Source organism: Lolium rigidum, chromosome 7, assembly GCF_022539505.1.
Source record: "Lolium rigidum isolate FL_2022 chromosome 7, APGP_CSIRO_Lrig_0.1, whole genome shotgun sequence".
In the NCBI taxonomy this organism is placed as follows: Eukaryota; Viridiplantae; Streptophyta; class Magnoliopsida; order Poales; family Poaceae; genus Lolium; species Lolium rigidum.
The window spans coordinates 175,830,460-175,840,704 of record NC_061514.1 but is presented as its reverse complement, the minus strand read 5'-3'; positions in this window follow the sequence as shown (position 1 = coordinate 175,840,704).

Below are 10,245 nucleotides of genomic sequence, written 5' to 3'. Positions count from 1 at the left end.
AGGCCGATCCACGCGACCGGCCCCAAGATGATGACAGGCGGTACCTGACAGGGGAGGGAATAAGACGCGTGCGGTATCGGCGTCCACTCTCCGAGCACCTCCTCCACAAATATGAGCAGCAGCACGACCGACGTCGGCACTACGACGTAGATGATGAAAGGAATTGTCGGTCCGATGCGAGAGGTCGAGAGGTACCGTCGACACGATAGAAGCGACGACGGGTACAATCGTCGCGCTCGAAGGAAGGTCAAGGGGGCAGGATAACATGGATAGGCACCGGGACTGTCCGTTCTTCAAACATTGCTTGGGACTCAGGAATGAGCCGATTACCAACAATCGAGAACTGCCCAGAATGCAAACAAAGGAAGAAGGATGCCGCTAACGCGTCCGTGTTCAAGCGTCTAGGGCCTCTCCCGCCTCGGAACGAGCACGCTGAGCCCGCTCGGGTGGAAGATCTCGAGGAACCAGAGGACGATGAAGAAGATAAATATCATCGGCCCAGGTGGTGCCCTGATGGGCTCAGCCGTTCCCAAAAGCGAAGGGTTCAGCGTCTGCGTGGGTTGGAAGAAGCTGAAAGATTGTACCTGCACACGCTAAGGAAGGCACGGCCTGATCTGGCCGCCGAATTCGGCGAACCCCGGACGAAGAAGGTCGGCCACAAAGAAAAGAGTGGCGCCCCAAGCAGAGGAAAGCCGATGATGATACATCGGCCGGCACAAACATGGTCTTCATTCTTCCATCGGAGTTTAGCGCTCCAAGATTATATGAAGCACCCGTGGCGCAACTAGATCGCGGCCCACGGCCGGTCATCTTTGAGAAGCCAAAGGAAAGGAGTTACAGGCATCTGAAGGCCCTGTACGTGCGAGGTTACATCAATGGGCAGCCTGTCAACAAGATGTTGGTCGACACCGGAGCGGCAGTCAACATTATGCCATACTCCATGCTACGTCGGTTGGGACGCTCCAGCTCGGATCTGATCAAGACCAACGTAACATTGAGCGATTTCAACGGCCAAGCATCTGACGCGCAAGGTGTTCTGAATGTGGATCTGACCGTAGGAAGAAAAACTGTCCCTACGACGTTCTTTGTCGTCGATAGCAAGAGTACCTACGCGGTCCTACTAGGGAGGGATTGGATCCACGCCAACTGTTGCATTCCGTCCACGATGCACCAATGCCTGATACAGTGGGATGGAGATGAAGTAGAAGTCGTCCGTGCAGATGATTCAGTCGAGGTTTCAATGGCCGGCATGGACATTTGGGAGACGTCAGGCCAAGAGCCGCTCTCAGGTATCAATTTGGACGACTGTGAGCGCATCGACGTGACAAAGAACGGGGTTAGGCTGGTTTTATCCACCGGCCTGACCGTGTAACAAAAGCAAATGTCGATGGATAAACGTGGCGAGACCGACCCTTGTGATCGGCCCCAAAAGATTTGTGAAGGGACATCACAAAAACCTTCACCAAGAAAGCAATGGGAGGCCGATTCTAGCGATCGGCCAAAATTATCCTCAACATCCGATCCGCTCGGGTTCAACACATGATCCAACAGAGCCGATACCATCAATTCTCTTGACAGAATCGGCTCGGGGGGCACATAGAAGGATAAAACACGAGGAAAAGCAGTCTCATCCTTTGATGATGGATATTGGAGTATGGGGGCCGATATACAAATCGGCCGAAAAAAATTCAAGAATTTTCAAGCATAGCCGATGTGCAGACATCGACTTAAGAATCAATGGAGCCGATGTGCAGACATCGACTTAAGAATCAATGGAGCAGGGGGTGGATCTTCCCTTCAAGGACCCCTAGTTCCCATTCGCAAGTCTCCAAGATCGGCGGCGTTAGCAGCGAGGAACGTGACATCTTCTAAGACCCTGACTAAACGTACAAGTCAGGGTAGGGGTGAGCCTGACGAAGGGAGCATATCTCTTCCAAGACCAGGAGAACCGCCGATGACGAAGCCATCGGCTGCCACGTTTTGACTCAGTAACTGTCACTTCCAGGAGATGTTGCGCCCAGACCAGGAGAGCCTGACCTAGGATTGATACTGCGTTGCGAGTTGGAAACCGAGGATGATCGACGTGATCAGCTCACTGCTATTTTCGCCCGACTGAGGCTCGGGGGCAGCTCACCTTGAAGGTTCTCTGCTCCGGGGAGCCGATTTCGTTGGAATCGGCTAAACTCGCACCACAACTTACCCGAAGAATGGTGCTAATGTTGCAAAATTATCATAGCCTGCTCGGATCGGCCGTATAGACTCTCGACGGAAGAAAGGTGATCGGCCGGTGGCCCCTGCAGGATAGCTCTCTTGGACGAGGTTGAGCCCGCCCCGAAATATCAATGATCCGGGGACCGATTTGTTGGAATCGGTAGATGCGGCGCCTCGGTTGGAAGCCGGTGATGGTCCATTCTTTATCCTCGCCTTGGCCGAGGCTCGGGGGCAGCTCGCCCTCGAGGTTTAACCAATTTTGCCGAAATCGGCTCACTCTTCGTGATGACTCGTTCGAAAGACAGTGATTATTGCAGAAGGAAGCTGCCGGAGCTGAGCGAGCCGAATTCGGAGAGGATAGTGCGGCAGAAGAATGTCTGAAATTTAAAGTTAATAAGGAGACCGGACATTATTTCAGGAGTTTTGCCGCTAAGTTTAACATGCCATCTTGAGAGATCTGCATTTAAATTAATAAGGTCTGGGTGGATCTATCTCGAAATCTATCGTGAGAGACCGATGCGATGCCATCGGCTTGTTGGGCATTGACCAGATTGGCAATCGGCAGAATCAGAACGAAGGACAATCGGCTAAATTATCATAAAGGGAATCGGCAAAATCGAGTTGGGGAATTTCTTCATTAATAAGCCAGATTTCTTACATAGAAGAGCTGATTGCTCTCAAAAGGAAATACTAGGGGGATACATTGCCCCGACTGCTACTGCTGGCCCTATGCTAAGATCCTATCTAGGGGCTGCTGCTGCCCTCGTCGTCGTCGTCACCGTCATCGCCGCTGCCGGCGCTACTCCCTACCGGCTCGTCATCGCTGCTCCAGCGGCCGCCGACAGGGCCCTCGTTGTCTTCATCCTCTTCGTCAGCGTCGTCGTCGCTATCGACGTCGCTGAGGTTCCCGGGCCAGAGGTGGCGGCGTTTGGCCGGCGGCTCATCGGAGGAGCTGTCTTCGTCCTCCTCCTCCTCTTCCTCCTCCTTCACCTCCTCGGAGGTGGTGAAGTCTCGCCCGAGAGAAGCGATCGTCATCGCTCTCCTCCTCCGGTTCCCCGTCAGCAAGGAAGCGGAGGTCGCTCTCCCCGTCGGTCAGGGATTTGTCATCCTCGGACTTGACGGAGGAGTCGTGGTCCTCTTTGTCCCACTTCGTTGGGGCGAGGATGTCGTACGCCGCTTGCGTACCCCACGAGGGCGTCGACTCTCGGATGGGAGAGGACACGTGGGAAAGATCTGATGAAGAAGAAGAGGAAGAGGAAGAAGACATGGTTGCAGGGGAGGGTTTTTGGAGTGCTAATGCGGAAGGGGTGAAGGGGAGAACCGTTCGATGCGGTTAAATAAAAGGAGATGGGGGTTTTAATTTTCGAGCAGTTCTCGAGGACATGGTGCCAAAACTGTCAAATCGTGCAAAGAAGTTGGGAAGGCAAGTCGTCATGATGAAGCATGCTGCGACAGTTCTGCTCTGCCATGACACGACCCCTCGGAAAATAGAGTGGTTTTGAAATTATCATTACCAAAACCAGGGGGGATTGTGTTATCACCAGATTTTGGCTAAATCAGGAGGTGGGCCGCGATCAAGATGGGCTTGGAAGATTACACATGGAAGATCTATGAAGCGGCCTTGCATGGAGGAGTTGGGCTTGTTTGCCCGTGTATCTTTAATTATAGTGGATTGTATCTAGATTGAAAGTTAGAGTTTGTCTCGTACACGGTGGGTTTGTACCCACGTTAGAAAGTCCGCCGGACTATAAATATGTACCTAGGGTTTATGGAATAAACAACAACCAACGTTCAACCACAAACAAATCTCGGCGCATCGCCAACTCCTTCGTCTCGAGGGTTTCTACCGGTAAGCGTCATGCTGCCTAGATCGCATCTTGCGATCTAGGCAGCACAAGCCTCGCCTACGTTGTTCATGCGTTGCTCGTATTGAAGCCTTTTTGATGGCGAGCAACGTAGTTATCTTAGACATGTTAGGGTTAGCATTGTTCTTCATATTACATGCTTTCGTAGTGCAACCCTTGCATGTCTAGCCGCCCTTACGCCTATTTTAGGTGTAGGGGCGGCACCCCGCTTGATCATAGTTTAGTAGATCTGATCCGTTATGATTGCTCCTTGTTCTACAAGGATTAGTTTAATATCTGCAATAGTTAGGCCTTACAAGGGGTCGGAGGATCCAGCGGCGTGTAGGGTGGCGTTTGCTAGTCCTAGAACGGATGTTCCGGGGATCAACCTCGTGTTGGTTTTTAGGCCCTGTCTAGGATCGGCTTACGGTCACCGTGCGCGAGCGCGAGGCCCAATCCCGAGTAGGATGATCCGATTATGCGGTGAAAACCCCGCATCGTCGTAGATCTAATCAGCTTTACCTTGATCAAGCGGGACCACCATATATTCGGACACCCCGTCCGAATCATGGGTGGATCGGCTCTTTGAGCCGATTCACAGGATAACCTCGAGAGCCGATCGAGGCTCGTATTTAACGTTTACATGTGTGCCCTGCAGGAAACTAAGCGAGGCATCATCCACACCTTCCTGACCAGGTATAGGTCAGGTGGCACGCCCTTGTGATAAACATCGGTGCGTGCGACCAGGAGGCTTTGCGGGCCGTCGCTCAAAGGGACTGGGGCCAGCCGCAGCCCTAGTTGTTCCCGGCTCTACGGTGTTGTCTGCCTGCCCGCCGGTGGGTTTCGACGTCAACGTATTGACAACCTCACTGTTAAGTTGGGGCAAAGTATTTTGATTGTGTTGTGTGTTCCATGTATCTTTAATTATAGTAGATTGTATCTAGATTAAAAGTTAGAGTTTATCTCGTGCACGGTTTAGTGCACGCCCACATTAGAAAGTCCGATGGACTATAAATATGTACCTACGGTTTATGGAATAAACAACAACCAACGTTCAACCACAAACAAATCTCGGCGCATCGCCAACTCCTTCGTCTCGAGGGTTTCTACCGGTAAGCGTCATGCTGCCTAGATCGCATCTTGCGATCTAGGCAGCACAAGCCTCGCCTACGTTGTTCATGCGTTGCTCGTATCGAAGCCTTTTTGATGGCGAGCAACGTAGTTATCTTAGACATGTTAGGGTTAGCATTGTTCTTCATGTTACATGCTTTCGTAGTGCAACCCTTGCATGTCTAGCCGCCCTTACCCCTATCTTAGGTGTAGGGGCGGCACCCCGCTTGATCATAGTTTAGTAGATCTGATCCGTTACGATTGCTCCTTGTTCTACAAGGATTAGTTTAATATCTGCAATAGTTAGGCCTTCCGAAGGGGGGGAGGATCCAGCGGCACGTAGGGTGTCGTTCGTTGGCCCTAAGCAGGATGTTCCGAGGATCAACCTCGTGTTGGTTTTTAGGCCTTGTTTAGGATCGGCTTACGATCACCGTGCGTGGCCGCGAGGCCCAACTCCGGAGTAGGACGATCCGATTATGCGCCGAAAACCCCACATCGTCGTAGATCTCATTAGCTTTACCTTGATCAAGCAGGACCACCATATATTCGGACACCTCGTCCGAATCATGGGTGGATCGGCTCTTTGAGCCGATTCACAGGATAACCCGAGAGCCGATCGAGGCTCGTATTTAACGTTTACGTGTGTGCCCCTGCAAGAAACTAAGCGAGGCATCATCCACACCTTCCCGACCAGGTATAGGTCAGGTGGCACGCCCCTTGTGATAAACATCGGTGCGTGCGACCAGGAGGCTTTGCGGGCTGTCGCTCAGAGGGACTAGGGCCAGCCGCAGCCCTAGTTGTTCCCGGCTCTACGGTGTTGCCCGTCTCTACCCGCCAGTGGGTTTCTGACGTCAACAATAAGGTGGGCTGTTCTAGTCCTAGTAAGTGAGTGAGAAGAGAGAGAGCCCTCGCGCACTCCTCCTCCTCCGCCGCCCGCCTCGCCTCGCCACGCCTCGCCTCGCCTCGTCACGACGCGCCGCGGGTTGCGGGAATCTCGCCGAGCCGAGCTTATCTTTTTGCTGTTTGGGAAATTAATTGTGTAATCAATCTCGAGTCATTAACGGACGCGTTACTCAGCCGTTTTGCCTTCCGGTTTTCTGGATCGTGGCTGTGCCGACTCGGACGTGGGCTGCGTCCCACGACCTTCCCGAACCGCACTATATAAGCGCGGACGTCAACCCTAGTCTGTACGAGACGTATGCGACTACCCGTTTCCAGTTCATTGCGCCGCCGCCTTCGTCTTCCTCATCCCGTCCGTCGGCGTGCACCGACCGCCGGACAAGAGGGCCTCCGGAACCCCTGCCTCTCGTGAACCCGTACGGGTGAGGGGCAATCAGGTTTTGGGGAGCGCTCGGGCGCGACTACCGGCATCACGACGTCGTCATCGGACGACGAGTTCCTCCACACCGACAACTTCTTCCCGGACCTCAGCAACTTCTTCGACAACCTCAACATGGGCGACAACGACGCCGTCTGCGAAGTATGTGATCTTGTCGTTTCTCTTTCGGCTTCGTTAGAGTTCCTTCTTCTAGTTTCTGTGGTAGATGCGATCGATTTATCTTGTTTAGATGTGATCTCGTTCATCTATCTTACTAGTCTACATGATTAGTTTATTTGTTATTTTCATAGTCATGATTTATCAATTACTTGTACGGATTATTTCATATGAATATTTGCTTATATATTCAACAATCCAAAAACCTGATTCTAGGCAAATCAATTCAACCAGCGTTGCTGCCGCTACTCGACCTCCCTCTTTGATGGTATGCATTACAAGAGGTGGCGCACAAAGGCAGTCCTATGGTTTACAAACCTAGGCTGTTTTAGCGCCACGGATGCTAGACTCCGAGGGGCCTCTTTCTCGCGAGGAGCAGGAAAGTTTGAGAAGGTCGACGCCATGTTTAAGGCGGCCTTATTCAGCATTCTTGGGGACAACATTGTTGACCCGTACATGGCTTTCGACCATGGTAAAGATGCGTGGGATGCGCTCGAGGCCAAATTTGGGGTCTCGGATGCCGGCACCGAATTGTATGTCATGGAGCAATACTATGACTACAGGATGACTGATGAGCGCTCCGTGGTTGAGCAGGCTCATGAGATTCAGTCCCTTGCCAAAGAACTCGAGTAGTTTAAGTGTACCTTACCGGACAAATTTGTGTCCGGCGGCATTATTTCCAAGCTTCCTCCCTCGTGGAGGAACTTTGCTACTTCTCTGAAACATAAGAGACAAGAGTTTTCCGTTTCGGATCTCATTGGCTCGCTTCATGTGGAAGAGAAGGCGAGAGCAAAGGACACACGCGCTCGTAGTTTTCGGGGAGGTTCTAGTGCCAATGTGGTACGGAAGAAGAACTTCCAATCTCACAAGTCTAAGAATAAGAACAATGGAAAAGGCAAGTTTGACGTGAAGAACAAAGCCTCCAACTCAACCAACTTCAAAAGGAAGACTCCTTATAAGAAGAAAGGGAACCGCCATGTTTGTGGCGCTCTTGGACATTGGGCTCTCGATTGCCCGAACGCCATGATCGGCGTGAGAACAGTGACAAGTCTGCAAATGTCGTTATTGGTGTTGATACCGAGATGAAGGACGTTGGGTACGTGTACTTCTCCTACTGTCCTTTCGGTATGTAATTCTCCTCGATTGGTGGATAGACACCGGAGCCAATACACATGTATGTTCTGATGTCTCTATGTTTTCTTCTTATCAGGTCGGAAGGACTTGCTCCGTGCTGATGGGAAACGGCTCACGTGCTTCTGTTCGTGGTGTTGGTACGGTGGATCTGAAGTTTACTTCAGGAAATACCATCCACTGAAGAATGTGCAGCACGTTCCATCAATTAATAAGAAATCTCGTTAGCGGATCGCTTTTATGTCGAGATGGTTTTAAGTTGGTTTTTGAGTCCAATAAAGTTGTAATTTCCAAGTGTGGACAATTTGTTGGAAAGGGTTATGTGTGCGGAGGCTTGTTCCGCTTATCTCTGTCGTGACTTATGTACTCAAATTATTAATCATGTTTGCAATGATAGTGAGTCCGATATTTGGCATTCACGACTTTGTCATATTAATTTTGGGTGCATGACGCGGCTAGCGAATATGAATATAATTCCGAAGTTTGCTATTGTCAAGAAACCAAGTGCCAAGTATGTGTGCAAGCTAAGCAACCACGTAAGTCTCACAAGACTGCGGGAGGCAAGAGACTTGGCACCATTGGAGCTTATACATTCAGATCTTTGTGAAATGAATGGTGAATTGACAAAAGGAGGAAAAAGATACTTCATGACTTTAATTGATGACTCTACTCGATATTGTTATGTGACCTCCTGAAATCTAAAGATGAAGCTCTAAATTACTTCAAAATCTTTAAAGCTGAAGCAGAAAACCAACTTGATCGAAAGATCAAGCGGCTAAGGTCCGATCGTGGTGGAGAGTATTTTTCCAACGAGTTTGATTCTTTTGTGCGGAACATGGTATTATCCATGAGAGGACGCCTCCCTACTCACCTCGACCAAATGGGGTGGCCGAAAGAAAGAACCGTACTCTAACCGATTTGGTTAACGCCATGTTAGATACATCGGGTCTATCCAAGGCATGGTGGGGGGAGGCGATATTAGATCGCATGTCATGTCCTAAACCGTGTCCCCACAAAGAACAAAACCATTACCCCGTTTGAGGAATGGGAAAGGAAAAGGTTGAAACTCTCTTACCTACGAACTTGGGGCTGTATGGCGAAAGTAAATGTGCCAATACCCAAGAAGCGCAAGCTTGGACCAAAAACCGTGGATTGTGTTCTTCTGGGGATATGCATTTCATAGCATTGGCTACAGATTTTTGATAGTAAAATCTGAGGTATCCGACATGCATGTTGGTACAATTATGGAGTCGAATGATGCGACTTTCTTTGAGGACATCTTTCCTATGAAAGAAACGTCTAGCTCATCAATTCGTGAGATGTCCGAGTTCATCTACTCAGGAATTATTTCCCGAACCTACCATGGCTATAGAACACTTTGATAATCCCGTGGAGGATGACAATGAAGCTCCTAGAAGGAGCAAGAGACAGAGGACCTGCAAAGTCTTTTGGACATGATTTCATTGTGTACCTCGTGGATGATACTCCCACTTCTATTTCGAAGCCTATGTGTCTCGGGATGCCGACCTATCGGAAGGAAGCGTCCGTAGCGAGATGGATTCCATCTTAGCTAATGGAACTTGGGAGGTTACTGATCGTCCTTATGGGTGCAAACCTGTAGGATGCAAGTGGGTGTTCAAGAAAAAGCTTAGGCCCGATGGTACTATTGAAAAGTACAAGGCACGACTTGTGGCCAAGGGTTATACTCAGAAAGAAGGCGAAGACTTCTTTGATACATACTCACTTGTAGCTCGACCGACCACTATTCGAGTACTACTTTCATTGGCTGCCTCACATGGTCTTCTCGTTCATCAAATGGATGTTAAGATCGCTTTCCTAAATGGAGAGCTTGAAGAGGAAATTTATATGGAGTAGCACCGATGGATTTGTAGTAGATGGTCAAGAAGGAAAGGTGTGTAAGTAGTTGAAGTCTTTGTATGGGCTTAAGCAAGCGCCTAAGCAGTGGCATGAGAAGTTTGAACGAACTTTAACCGCCGAAGGCTTTGTTGTAAACGAAGCTGACAAGTGTGCATACTATCGCCATGGTGGGGGCGAGGGAGTTATTCTTTGTCTCTATGTCGATGACATATTGATATTCGGGACCAGCCTTACTCGTGATTAAGGAGGTCAAGGAGTTCCTATCTCGTTGTTTTGAGATGAAGGACTTGGGAGTAGCCGATGTGATCTTAAACATCAAGCTCGCTCGAAGGATGACGATGGTGGGATTACATTGCTTCGCTCCCACTATGTGGAAAAGATCCCGAGTCGCTTCGGGTATAGCGACCGCAAATCTTCTCCAACACCTTATGATCCTAGTGTGATAATTCGAAAGAATAAAAGAATTGCTAGAGATCAATTGCGATATTCGCAGATCATTGGCTCGCTTATGTATTTAGCTGCGCGCCACTAGGCCCGACATCTCCTTTGCTGTAAGTAAACTCAGCCGTTTTGTGT